The sequence below is a fragment of the Amborella trichopoda genome, chromosome 9 (genome assembly GCF_054954075.1).
Source record: "Amborella trichopoda isolate Santa Cruz 75 chromosome 9, AtrichopodaSantaCruz75HAP2 v2.0, whole genome shotgun sequence".
Taxonomy (NCBI): Eukaryota; Viridiplantae; Streptophyta; class Magnoliopsida; order Amborellales; family Amborellaceae; genus Amborella; species Amborella trichopoda.
In genome coordinates this window covers 5,821,805-5,834,145 of record NC_142344.1, presented here as the reverse complement: position 1 = coordinate 5,834,145, position 12,341 = coordinate 5,821,805, and positions in this window count along the sequence as shown.

Sequence of the window (12,341 nt, the reverse complement as noted above, 5' to 3'; positions counted from 1 at the left end):
GGAGACCACGTGAACTACTTATATAAGCTCGCATCTTTTGCAAATCATCAATGATAGATCCTACATACCTACAGAGAGGCAAATATGGCTATGGATTCCTTGGCCAAAGAAGCGGTGTCTAGGAGTGTAGCAACGGTGTGGCAGGTTCGTCCTTCAAATTTTCTAATGCCTATTATTTTATCTGATATTGTTAGTATTCCCTTCCCAAGGGTTTCAAAAGTTAAGGGCCATCATCCCCACGGATTCACCCAAAAAAAAAAAAAGGCATCAACCTCATACCACAAAAGCAGGCAGACCTCAAAAACCCACTAAAATGGTTTTTCGATATTGAGAAACCCTCCAATTCATCATCTTGACCTAGGATACGAAAACAAAAGCATTTAAAGTTCCAAAAATACTGCATTTTATAACACATTATTTAGGTTATCTACTTTCAATTTTTTTAAAAAATGTTTGTATATCGATATATGACATTTTAGAGATTTAATTGTAGAAATAGATTTTTAAGCCGTCTAAGAGGTTTTCAACAATAGAACTACATCTATTAGTAAGGTTTGGATGAATGTCATATTTGGAAAAAGTTTATATAAGAGTGAGGGCCTAAACAAACCAATTAAGGCATACCTCAAAAATTACCAAATTGATCATCTCAGCCTCAAGATATTGGACATGAGACAAAATGGATATCTAGTTTTGAAAATAGTACATCTTGTAATACATTTTCTACACTGTAAACTTTCAAAAGTTTTCAAGTGTTCATAGATATGCTTGATCTACACTATTTTTTAAGCTTTAAATTTTATAGCTAGATATGAAAATAAAATTTTAAGGCCATAACAAAAATTTCCTGTACTGAAACTTCTTTTAACATTATTTGAATGTGCACCTTACTCTGATTGGTTAGGGCATTAGCCCCATACAAACCACAACCGTCATGTTTTTTATTGCTTATGGTTGATGCCTTATATAAACAGCACCTTTTATATTTTTACACTAATATTCCTTTTTTTTTGTCTAATTTTTTCCTAAATACCTCAATGTTCACGTGAAATACCAAGTCGCCTTTTTTTTTTTTTTGGTGGGGTTTAACCTCATGTTCAGGTATTGTCAAACTGATCTTCGAGGGTTAAGTATAATTCGGCACTTGAATTGCCAAACTGATACAAGATTCTTTATAGACTAGTATTTATAACCGTTCGACACTTCATTCCAAATGTCAAACCCATGCTCGACCTACAAAAGTGAAATGGTTCGAGCGCTTTAACTTCCACACTAGACAAACATAAGTAGACCAAACAGACGAAAAAGAAATGATTCTGTGGTCGACGTTCGAGGGCCAAGTATAGGTTCACTAGCCATTGTAGTTTTCTTGCACTCCCATCTCCGATCTTATAAAGGATATTGGAGATGGGAAAGGTTTCTATGCTTCCCCTACAGCATAGAAGTTCCCTCCCTTGGCATCCAGCCGTCTAATTTTGATCAAGAGAGCCACTCACCTTTTTATCTTAAATCCGACGTCTCAAAGTATTTTATTTTTAGTTTTTTTTAATACAAATTGTATGAATATGAAATATGGTAAGTGGCATATTCTCATTGGGGCGCACTTATAAAAAATATTAAAAATGATTTTTCGATAAAATATAATGACCAAAATACCCTTTAAAATTTTCAGGGGTTTTTTGGTCATTTTATTTTTTAAAAAATTTTTTCTTATATTTTTTGCTAGTGCGAGTTTAGTAGAGCCAAAATAGTGTAGAGACATGACGTTGTGATTGGGGCAATCTTAGCCCTCCATTCAGAATGGACGGTTGGATAAAGGGGAGGATAGAAGTACTATGCTGTAGGGGAAGCATAGAAAGCTTGCCCATTGGAGATTGTCAAACACTATTTTATTTTTGTTTCTTACTTTACAAACTATTTTGTCAAAAAACTAGGTACATGGGCAGGGTGTGTCGAGAAATGTGGTTTCAACACTGGAAATCTTTGTGATAGCCTTAAAATATATTTTCATTTTTATTTATAAAGTTCAAAGCTTAAAAATTAGTATATACCGATAGATCTATGAAAACTTGAAAATCTTGAACATTGAGGCTTCAAAAATACGTTACAAAATACACTACTTCCGGAACTTGAATCCATTTTTTTCTCGTGTTCATGCATCTTGATGTCAAGATGATCAATTAGAGGATATTTGGGCATCAAAACAACCTCTTCTAGTGAAATTTTTGAGTTAGGCTCGAATTTGATTGTTTAGAGCCTCGGCTCAATATAAACTTTTCCCCATAATTAAAATATATCTATATACCTCTACATGTTGTAAGCATATTGGTGATTTTATTTTGTCATAAATATTATTTCTTTTTTTTTTTCGGTTTGCCCCATCAAAAGTGCACTTGCCCCAAATTTCATGTCAAAATATCATATACAATAAAGTGGTCCAATAGAACAGAGAGTAACATAACCTAATAGCACAGTAAGGTTGCAACGTAATGTAGCTTTTTTCCATAGGAAAAAGACTATATAAGATATCAACTTGTACTATTATATAAGGTGCACCACCAAAATCCTCTAGGAAATTGTATTTGAACGTTGGGAAGTTTTCGAATTTGATTATCTTGACCTCAAGATGTATGGATACAAAAAAAAAAAAAAAAAAATGGATACTTAAAATAGTTCATATTTTAAATAATTATTTAGATCATCTATTTTCGAGATTTTCAAGTATTTATAAATCTACGCGATCTATACCATTTTTGAAATTTCAAATTTCATAACTATTGATGAAAGTTTCCGACATTAGAATTATAACTCTAAATGCTATTTATCACATGCAATGGCCACACAGTCACTCGTCTATCATCTGGGCATATTCTGACCTCATCAAAGGCTAATCTACTAAACCCTTATCGATAAATTCTTCTGCCTAGGTACCTTGAGTTTTTCCAAACTCAGCTGGCTTAGCACGTCGAGCCTAGTCCAAGTATCGACAATCACATTTGTCCAGTTTGATCCACAAGAGGACCACACTCCTACTGAGTTTATGTTTCACTATATAAAATACTCATACAAGTTCTCGTAAGGTCTTTAAAGGCTACATAAACCCAACACCTTTTTCATATAATATATATAAATATATAAAAAATAACATTTGGAGCTTAAGTTATGTTTCATAAAAGGAATCGTAGTGTGCATTAGGTACGCACTTCTCAAATAGCATCCCCTGATGCATGTAACATCCATCTTGGAGATACATCTTGGAGATATATGTTAGAAACTAGTGGCCCCAAAAAATTTTAAAATCAGCCATGTATAAATTATGTCAAAAAATTACATTATTTATTTTAAAAATTTATTTTTTTCATGGTTCCTACCTCATCATGGTTGAGATTTTCCTTCTTTAAAATTTTAAATCTAAAAACCATGTCTAAAATAGATTCCTCTCCACTCATTTAAATAGATGATTCGGGCCAATTCATATTAACATTGTCCTTTATACCAACATAAATGTATATAATGAGACCATTCACTTTTTGACACAAGGAGGTCACAATCATCATTGCTTGTTAAATTTGAAATTGGGCCGTTGAGAATGTCAAACAAAAATTCTTGACACACTTTCGAGATTGGATTTCACATCCAATGGCTAAAAACGATTATGATATTTTTATACCAAAAATAGATGATCTCATGATATACAATCTTTATAAAAACTCACATTATGTACCTGTTCAGTGATCTCCCTTTCACGCATTCATGCTACAGTTGCATGCAAACCGCCTTATCCTTAATTGCGGCTTAATATTACATATTAGTTAAAAATGGGCTTAGAATAAATAATAATAGTTCATTTTCACCTTCCATTATCAGGATGTGTGGTACGTGTGAGGTTGAGATACTGTAGACCCTTTCCCATGCACAACATGCGTATGTATGGATTTCCCATATGTGCCTGTACACTTGGCATTTAAATATGGTTAGTAGCATATACCCCACAAATGCGCAATATTATATTACAAAAAATACGAAAGTGTGAGGCAATTGCCTCCACGCTTAATACGTGGGTCTCGATTTTGTGTTGATTTTAACGCAGACGACCATTAATTTATAAGACATTCATTCGTGCACGTCTTTCTGCAAATAATTGCGAGGCGAAGTACGCGTCAGGCTTTCAACTTGTGCATTCGCTATCCACATTTTGGTTGGATTGGGTGGCACTGCTTCCGGTAAGTGAAGGGGAAAAAGAGGATTAGGGGGTTTCAAACGGTGCAGGAACAATCGGAACCGGAACGGTTAACGGGATATGGGGCTGGAACCGGTTTATCCATTTTAATCGGACAAGTTCCGGATGATCAATATATATATATATATATAAAATAAAATATGAAAAATATATTTAAAATATGATTAAGCAAAGCACATCTAAATAAAATTAAAAATTAATGAAAGAGATTTGTATCCAAGGGTATTTTTGAAAAAAAAATTTAAAAAATGGGAAAATGTAAAAATTAAATATTAATAGCAAAACAATATCCTGAAAAATTTTAAAAAAATATATTACAAATAAACTCCTTTACTTTTTGAAATTTTATATATACATTTTAACTTTTTTAAAATACCCAACCTGTTCACCAAAATCCGCCGAACCCAAAACCGAGCAATTCCAGTCTAACCGAGCAGTTAGATTTTGAACTGTCCGATTGTTCCTGCTGTTTGAAATCTGAATCTCTTCCTTCCCTTGTGCAAACAATATAACAAATGCAAGCCCAAAAGCTAGAGCTATTAGGGTCTTTTGTGCTCACAAGCATATACGCTATCGGGGAACGCTTGCTATGAGAGAGAGGGTGACAAAAGGACAAAAAAAAAAAAAAAAACTTACATTTTATTTAACATTGTTTTCGCACGTTGGTTGACTTGAGTCCTTAAACTTAAGCATGCCGCATCGAAAGTAAACTAATTCTGATTTAGCGATGGGGCACGTAATCTCCCTTTCACGACTCAACATTTTTAATATACTATTGACATTTGAAAATGATTACTATTAAATTTGACACAGATTTCTAAAAAAGTTATCACGTAAATGCAAAATTTGATTTTTTTAGAGATTTGTGTCAAATTTAGTGATGATCTTTTGGGATCCTACATACATAGGTGGGAGAGGGTATCACAAAGTCATTTCCCCTAATTAATAATAATAATAAAATTTAAAAAAGATTATCATTAAATTTGACACAAATATCTAAAAACTGATCACCATTAAATTTGACACAGATATCTAGAAAAATTATCACATGGGTGGAGGACTTTATTTTTTTAGAGATTTGTACCAAATTTAGTAGTGATCCTTTAAGATCCTACATACATGAATGGGGGAGGGTCTCACAAAATCATTTCCCATAATTAATAATAATAATAATAATAATAATAATAAAAATAAAATAAATAAATACTTATAATCACGTAGTTTTATAAATTTAATAAAATTATTTAAATGTCATAGAGGCACTTTCCGATATTTTGTACATTTTAGGGGTACTGTCACTTAGTATTACGGGATTCCCCCAAGTCGACTCGGGCTTGGGTGACTAACTTGGCCCTAGGTGTGTGTACAACTTGGGGTACATAAAAAATAAAAGAAATCCAAAAAAATTTACAAATTTTGGGATTCTTGAATGATTTTTTATATAATTTGGATTTATTTGGCAAGGTAAGTTTTTTTTTGGCATAATCTCTATTTTTATATTTTTTATTTTTTAGATTTTTAAAAATGTCCCAACTATTGTATATAAAATTGACTTTGCCAAGATACCCAATCTTTGGTAGAAATGAGTAACTTGGATAGTCCAACACAGGGGCCTTTTGGCCCAAACACAAAAAGCAATTAAATTGAAGATTTTGGAAAAAAAAACCAATTTATGGTTTGGAAAATTTTTTTAAAAAAAAATCAAAAAATAATAAAATATAAAAATAGCGATTATGACAGAAATGACACTCATCAATCTTTTACCAAATACATCTAAATCATACACAAAAATATTATAAAACAATCCAGCATTTTTTTAAAAAATTTTTTGAATTTTTTTTTATGTCCCCATGTTTTGCACCCAACTTGGGGAAACTCGGTCTCACCACACCATAGGGTGAGGCCGAATTACTCACCCATGACGGAGTGGACTCGGGTGAGTTTTAAGGTTGTCTCTGGTTTCTTTAATTTACTTTTTAGAATTTTCAGATTTTCTAGAATTTTCTTTTTATTTATCTAAGACTTTTGGCTCTATACAAGACTCGCCGAGTAACTCGCTAAGGCCCGAGTCCTTTCCGATGCGATTTCCTAAACACTCTTTTACTAATATTAAATGCATGTTTGTAATTTTATTGAGAAATTCAAGAGTAATTTCACTTCGCTTCGGTTTAGAGCCACAAGAAAATGATAATCGCTGCTTTAACATTAAACTGTACCCCCTTTCGTCTTGTCTAGAGTTGGCGCACCATCCATTTGAATTTACCGTAGACCTTAGCAAGTATAAAAGTTCCAAGCAAGGGGACTAGTTTCCAATTGCATATACAAGGGGTTTGTTTGGATGAGGTTGAGGCCCTGAATAATAAACGCACCTTCAAGTAGTGTTGAAATATGTTATTTTAGTATCAAAAATCTTTATGATAACTTGAAAATTTATTTAATCTCTAATTATAAATTTTAAAGATTCAATAATTGCATAGATCAAACAAATCCATGAGCACTTTAAAATCTTGAGAATTCACGGTCAAGATATTTATTACAAGATGCACTACTTCTAATAATTGAAATCTATTTTTTCTCATATTCATATATATTGAGGTCGAGATGATCAAATTGAGGGTTTTTCAACATCAAAACAAACTCTTCAAGTGAATTTTTTGGGGGACGCCTTAATTTGATAGTTTTAGGCCTCACCTTGATATAAACCTTTTCTTGAATCACAAAGATCATGCAGTTTACACACCCCAATATATGGGCAAGCTTTCTATGTTTCCCCTACAACATAAAACTTATATACTTCCCCTTATCCAAACGTCCTTTCTAAATAGAGGGCTAAGATTGCCCCAATCACAATGTCACGTCTCTACACTATTTTATTTTAAATTTTTTTTCTATAGACTATTTTGATACCAAATTATGGACGTCCAATCCTCTATTAAACTCACACTAGCGAAAACTATAAAAAAATATTTTCAATAAAATAAAATGACCAAAATACCCCTAAAAGATTAAAGAGGTATTTTGGTCATTATATTTTATCAAAAAAATAATTTTAATATTCTTTATAGGTGCGCCACAATGAGAGGATGACATGTACCAAATTTCATATTCATACAATTTGTATAAAAAAAACTAAAAAGAAAATACTTTGAGACATCAGATCTAAGATCAAACGGTGAGTGGCTATCTTGATCAAAATTGGATGGCTGAATGGTAGAGGAAGCATAGATCTTCTATGCTATAGGGGAAGAATACAAACCTTTCCATATATATATATATATATATATATATATATATATATATATATATCTGAGGATTGAAAATAGCGTATTTTGCAATGCATTTTTTGACCGTCAATTTTCAAGATTTTCAAGTTTTCATAGATTTGTCGATCTACATCATTTTTGAAGCTTTAAACTTTATAAATAAAGATAAAAATGTATTTTAAGGCTATTGCCCTTTTTAACAAGTTGTGGAATTTCAAGACAGCCCCTGTGTTGCCCTAGAACGTACATGATTTTTCATGGATGATCCGAGGTCATTCTAATGCCCGTCTGATCGAAAGATAGTTGTTTTCTTATAGGGCTCAGCATGACGATCGATTTGATGCCAACTTTGAGCCATGGGTTGTGTTTTAGGGCACGATCATGTGACTTGAAATTTGAATGAATTTTGAAATTTTGGATCAATTGTAAGCTCGTTCCTTGATGTTTTTCTGTGATTTTTTTACTGGAACACACTGAGCATGCTGTCACGATTGCAGGGCAATGAACGTAGCTCGATTCTATGCATGGACAAAGATTTTGCAACTTTGGAGTTTTTGTCCGAATCTGAAATTTCGATGATGGAATTTGCAGTAACTTCATCGGCTTCATACACAGAATTCGACTATTCATCATGTACGGGGTTCAGATTAGATATAGCCCTAGACCTTACGCACGCAATGGAATTGGTTTCACGTCGATCGGGCTCACGAGAGGCGTGATTTGGCCGCTCGAGAGAGGCACGACGCTGCTGATTTTCCTGTACTTTCTTTATGGTTCATCAACTTCTCTCTAGCTTTTCTTCACGCTCGGACGTCGTCGCGAGACGTGCTACATATTAAAACCTCGTCTCAACGAGATGAACTTGCTCCATCAAGTTTGAAAGCTATTCGATCTAGGACGAGGGAGATATAAGTATCAAAAGTCACTGGTCGTGACTACCATTTTAATAGACGGACGAGGGAGATATAAGTGTCAAAAGTTACTGGTCATAACTACCATTTTAATGGAGTTAAGTTGCAGGGTAGCCGCATGGGAATAACGCGCGACTTCTCTTGTTTTACTCTTTTACCTATAACGTCTTCTGGGATGTCCGTTCAAGCTGAAATTTGACACTTGAGGTTTTTCAATCGTGCCAGATCCAATGACGGTGGTCCCACAGTAAATTGAGACACCAAAAATATATCTCTAGTTATAGGATCTATTTTAGGGTGCTAAAGGCTAATTCTACCGAAACTGTTTATCAGTTTGCACTGCCTTAGACATGTCGAAATGCGATGAAACTTAATAGGAGACTTTTGAGAGTCCTTATGAAGATCTTGACAAGTTCTGGGGATATTCTGAGACTATCGAAATTTCCACTATTTTGTCAGGCTTTATTGACTGGAGGACCAAGATGCTGAAAAATGTCTTCAAAACGCTTGCCTCGACGAATGTTGTTCTTTGAGAGAAATAAGAGGGACAACATTCGGAAAATGCTCAGACGTTTAGATGTGATGTACAGGTCCATCCGTGGAGACTTTAGGGAGAGAATAAACTTTTGAGGGATCCTGTCGAAGTCCTCACCCTCGAGGGACTATTCATGATTCTGACAGCTGGAAGATTTTGTAGGGACCTCATTGGTCATAATCGGGCCTATCTAAAGGCCAAGTGTTATGAACTTTTGATTGGCATTGTTTGCGGCTACACCAGGTTTGCTTTTGATGATCAGGGCATCTCTGTAGGTCCCGTCTAGTAGGGTCCAGTTGGAGGCTTATGACTTATCTCGAAAGTTTGGGCCTGTCGGCTAGCGGGAATTTTTGCAAGGCGGCCTCATGGCCTCATCTTGCCAAGTCAAGTAGAAAATCTGGGCTTGTCAGCTAAGGAAGGTTTTAGGCGAGGCGATCTCATGGCGAGACACTACCTTGAAGTCTCTGGTAGGTTAGGCTCTGGTTTCATCAGTTCCTTGCCTTCGTGGGGATCTTTAGCATTTTGAAAGGATATTTCGGTCATCGTCCTCACCCTCAAGGACTCTTGTCGTGTTTTGGAGATGAAGTGTGGGAGATCTTATGAGGCTCTCGCTCCCAGATGCGCCATTTTGTATTTGCGATTGGATATATATATATATGGAAAAAGTTTATATAGAGCCGAGGATCTAAACTATCAAATTGGAGCCTACCTCAAAAATTTCACTAGAAGAGGTTGTTTTGATGTCCAAATATCTTCAAATTGATCATCTCAACATCAAGATGTATGGACGTGAGAAAATATTGGATTTCAAGTTTTGGAAATGGTGTATTTTGTAACACATTTTTGGACCGTCGATTTTCAAGATTTTTAAGTTTTCATAGATCTGTCGATCTGCGTTATTTTTAAAGCTTTAAATTTTATAAGTAAAGATTAAAATATATTTTTAAGGTTATCACAAAGATTTTCAATATTAAAACCACATTTCTCGACTCTATTTGAAAGTAGGCTATATATATATATATATATATATATATATATATATATATATATATATATATATATATATATATATATAAAGAGAGAGAGAGAGAGGGGGGGGAGAGAGAGAGAGTCATTTCAAAACAAATGCGAGTCATCATCCCATAGGAGCATCTTGTCAATTATTGGGGCTACAAAATAATAATGATAAAACTTAATAAATAATTTGGGGCAAAATATTGGTTAATAAAAAATTGAATGTGTTGGGACATTAGTGGTTGTGGGGTTAGGAGCCCTAAATTTTTTAGAAAAGAAGAAAAAAACGTCAGATAATTTTGGTCCATTGTTGGGCGGAGCTGGTTCAACAGTTCCTTAGCCTGGCGTATACGCGGCCTGTTCTAGAGGTTTATGTTGCATTGACGCAAAAATTGGATTGACTAAAATTATAAAGAAGGTTAGTTGTGGTAGATTTTAAAAATTTTCCCAAAATGTCTCTAAGGTATCCTAAGATCGGTTTTAATTTTTCTTATTTTATTTTAGTTTTTTTTGTTGTGTCATAAATTTTAAGATAGTTGGTGACCGGTTTAAAGTCCCCATCTTTGGACCGCACAAATTGTAGTGTTACATCACATTATAGGCGATCTGAGGTCTCTATTCTCATACCACCTATAATGTGGTCGAACACCATAGTATGGACGGTCCGAGGGGGACTTCAGAGGCTCAGACTGCTAACTGGATTAATCCTAAGCGAGCAGTCCAAGTCCCCATCTTTGAACCGCCTATAATATGATATAACACCATAATCTAGGCAGTCTAATGATGGGGACTTCGGACTGATCGCCAACTATACTAAAACATAGGACACAATGAAAAAAACTAATGGGTCATTTGAGTACCTGGAAATATATGACATGACAATCAATTACGAGCATATATGACATTTCTACTGTTTGGGTACAATGGAAAGAGAATTCTTAAAAAATCATGAAATATTACCCTCGGTAAAAGGGACTAGTTGCCAACCATACTAAAACATAGGGCACAATGGAAAAAACTAAGGGGTCATTTAGGTACTTGGAAATATATTACATGACAATCAATTACAAGCATATATGACATTTCTACTGTTTGGGTACACCTTATAGTAAGGAAATAGAGAGAGATTTCCTAAAAAATCATAAAATATTACTCTCAGTAAAAAGTGAAAATCCATTACGCATTTGACTGGTAATCTTTAAAAAAATTTGGCGTATATCTCTCTCCACTGCAAACCCGTCTACTCGGTTTGCATAGGTCCTTCCTCCTTAAGCCCGTCTCCTCTCTTTTGAACCCTCTCCACTGCAAACCCGTCTACTCGGTTTGCATAGGTCCTTCCTCCTTAAGCCCGTCTCCTCTCTTTTGAACCCTAATAACTGGTTTGTATAAAATGTTCCTTCTCTCTTTAAACTCTTTTTTCTCATCTCTACCCTCTTTTTTGAACCCTAATAACTGGCTTGAATAAGATGTTTATTCTCTCTTTAAGCTCCTTCTTCTTATCTCTACTTTGTTTTTAGCCCTTTTTATCTTTAAGCCATTCCTCTTATCTGGATTTTTTTTAAGCCCTTTACTCTCTTATCTATACTTTTTTTATATCTACTTTGTTTATTAGCCCTTTTTTATCTTTAAGGCCTTCCTTTTATCTGGATTTTTTTTAAGCCCCTTACTCTCTCATCTATACTTTTTCCATTCTCTCCTCTTGGCATATCCACTCTCTTATCTATACTTTTTTTATATCTACTTTGTTTTTTAGCCCTTTTTTATCTTTAAGGCCTTCCTTTTATCTGGATTTTTTTTAAGCCCCTTACTCTCTCATCTATACTTTTTCCATTCTCTCCTCTTGGCATATCCATTCTCTTTAGCATATCTAATCAATGAAAAATTACATAGCACAATTATAATAAAAAATTTCACCCAACATAAGAAATTACACAACAAAATTATAATAAAAAAGTTCACCCAACATAATCCTCATAATAAATTAGTAAAAGCTCAATTGAAATAAGATATCTCTTTAGTTTCTTCTAATACCTCAAAATTTTCTATGCAATTACCAAACCTTCTAGTTTACTTATCAAACTTCTTCCATTTTTTAACTTGTACCATAAAGATTTTTTTGGTATCATAAATTTATTGCATATTTGAAATTATATAGATAGACATTGAAAAACTTCTATTATAAATAAATAAAAATAAAGCTTATCACAATAAAAATATGTTATTCCAATCATATTATTTCAATGACTTATCATGCTGAAACCAAAGTCTAATCATGTTAGAAGACATATGATTCCATGTAAGTGCCAAAGGCATGCAAAATAAGTAAGAAATTGTATAATGATGACTTTAGAATTGTACAAGTTATTATTAGATAATCT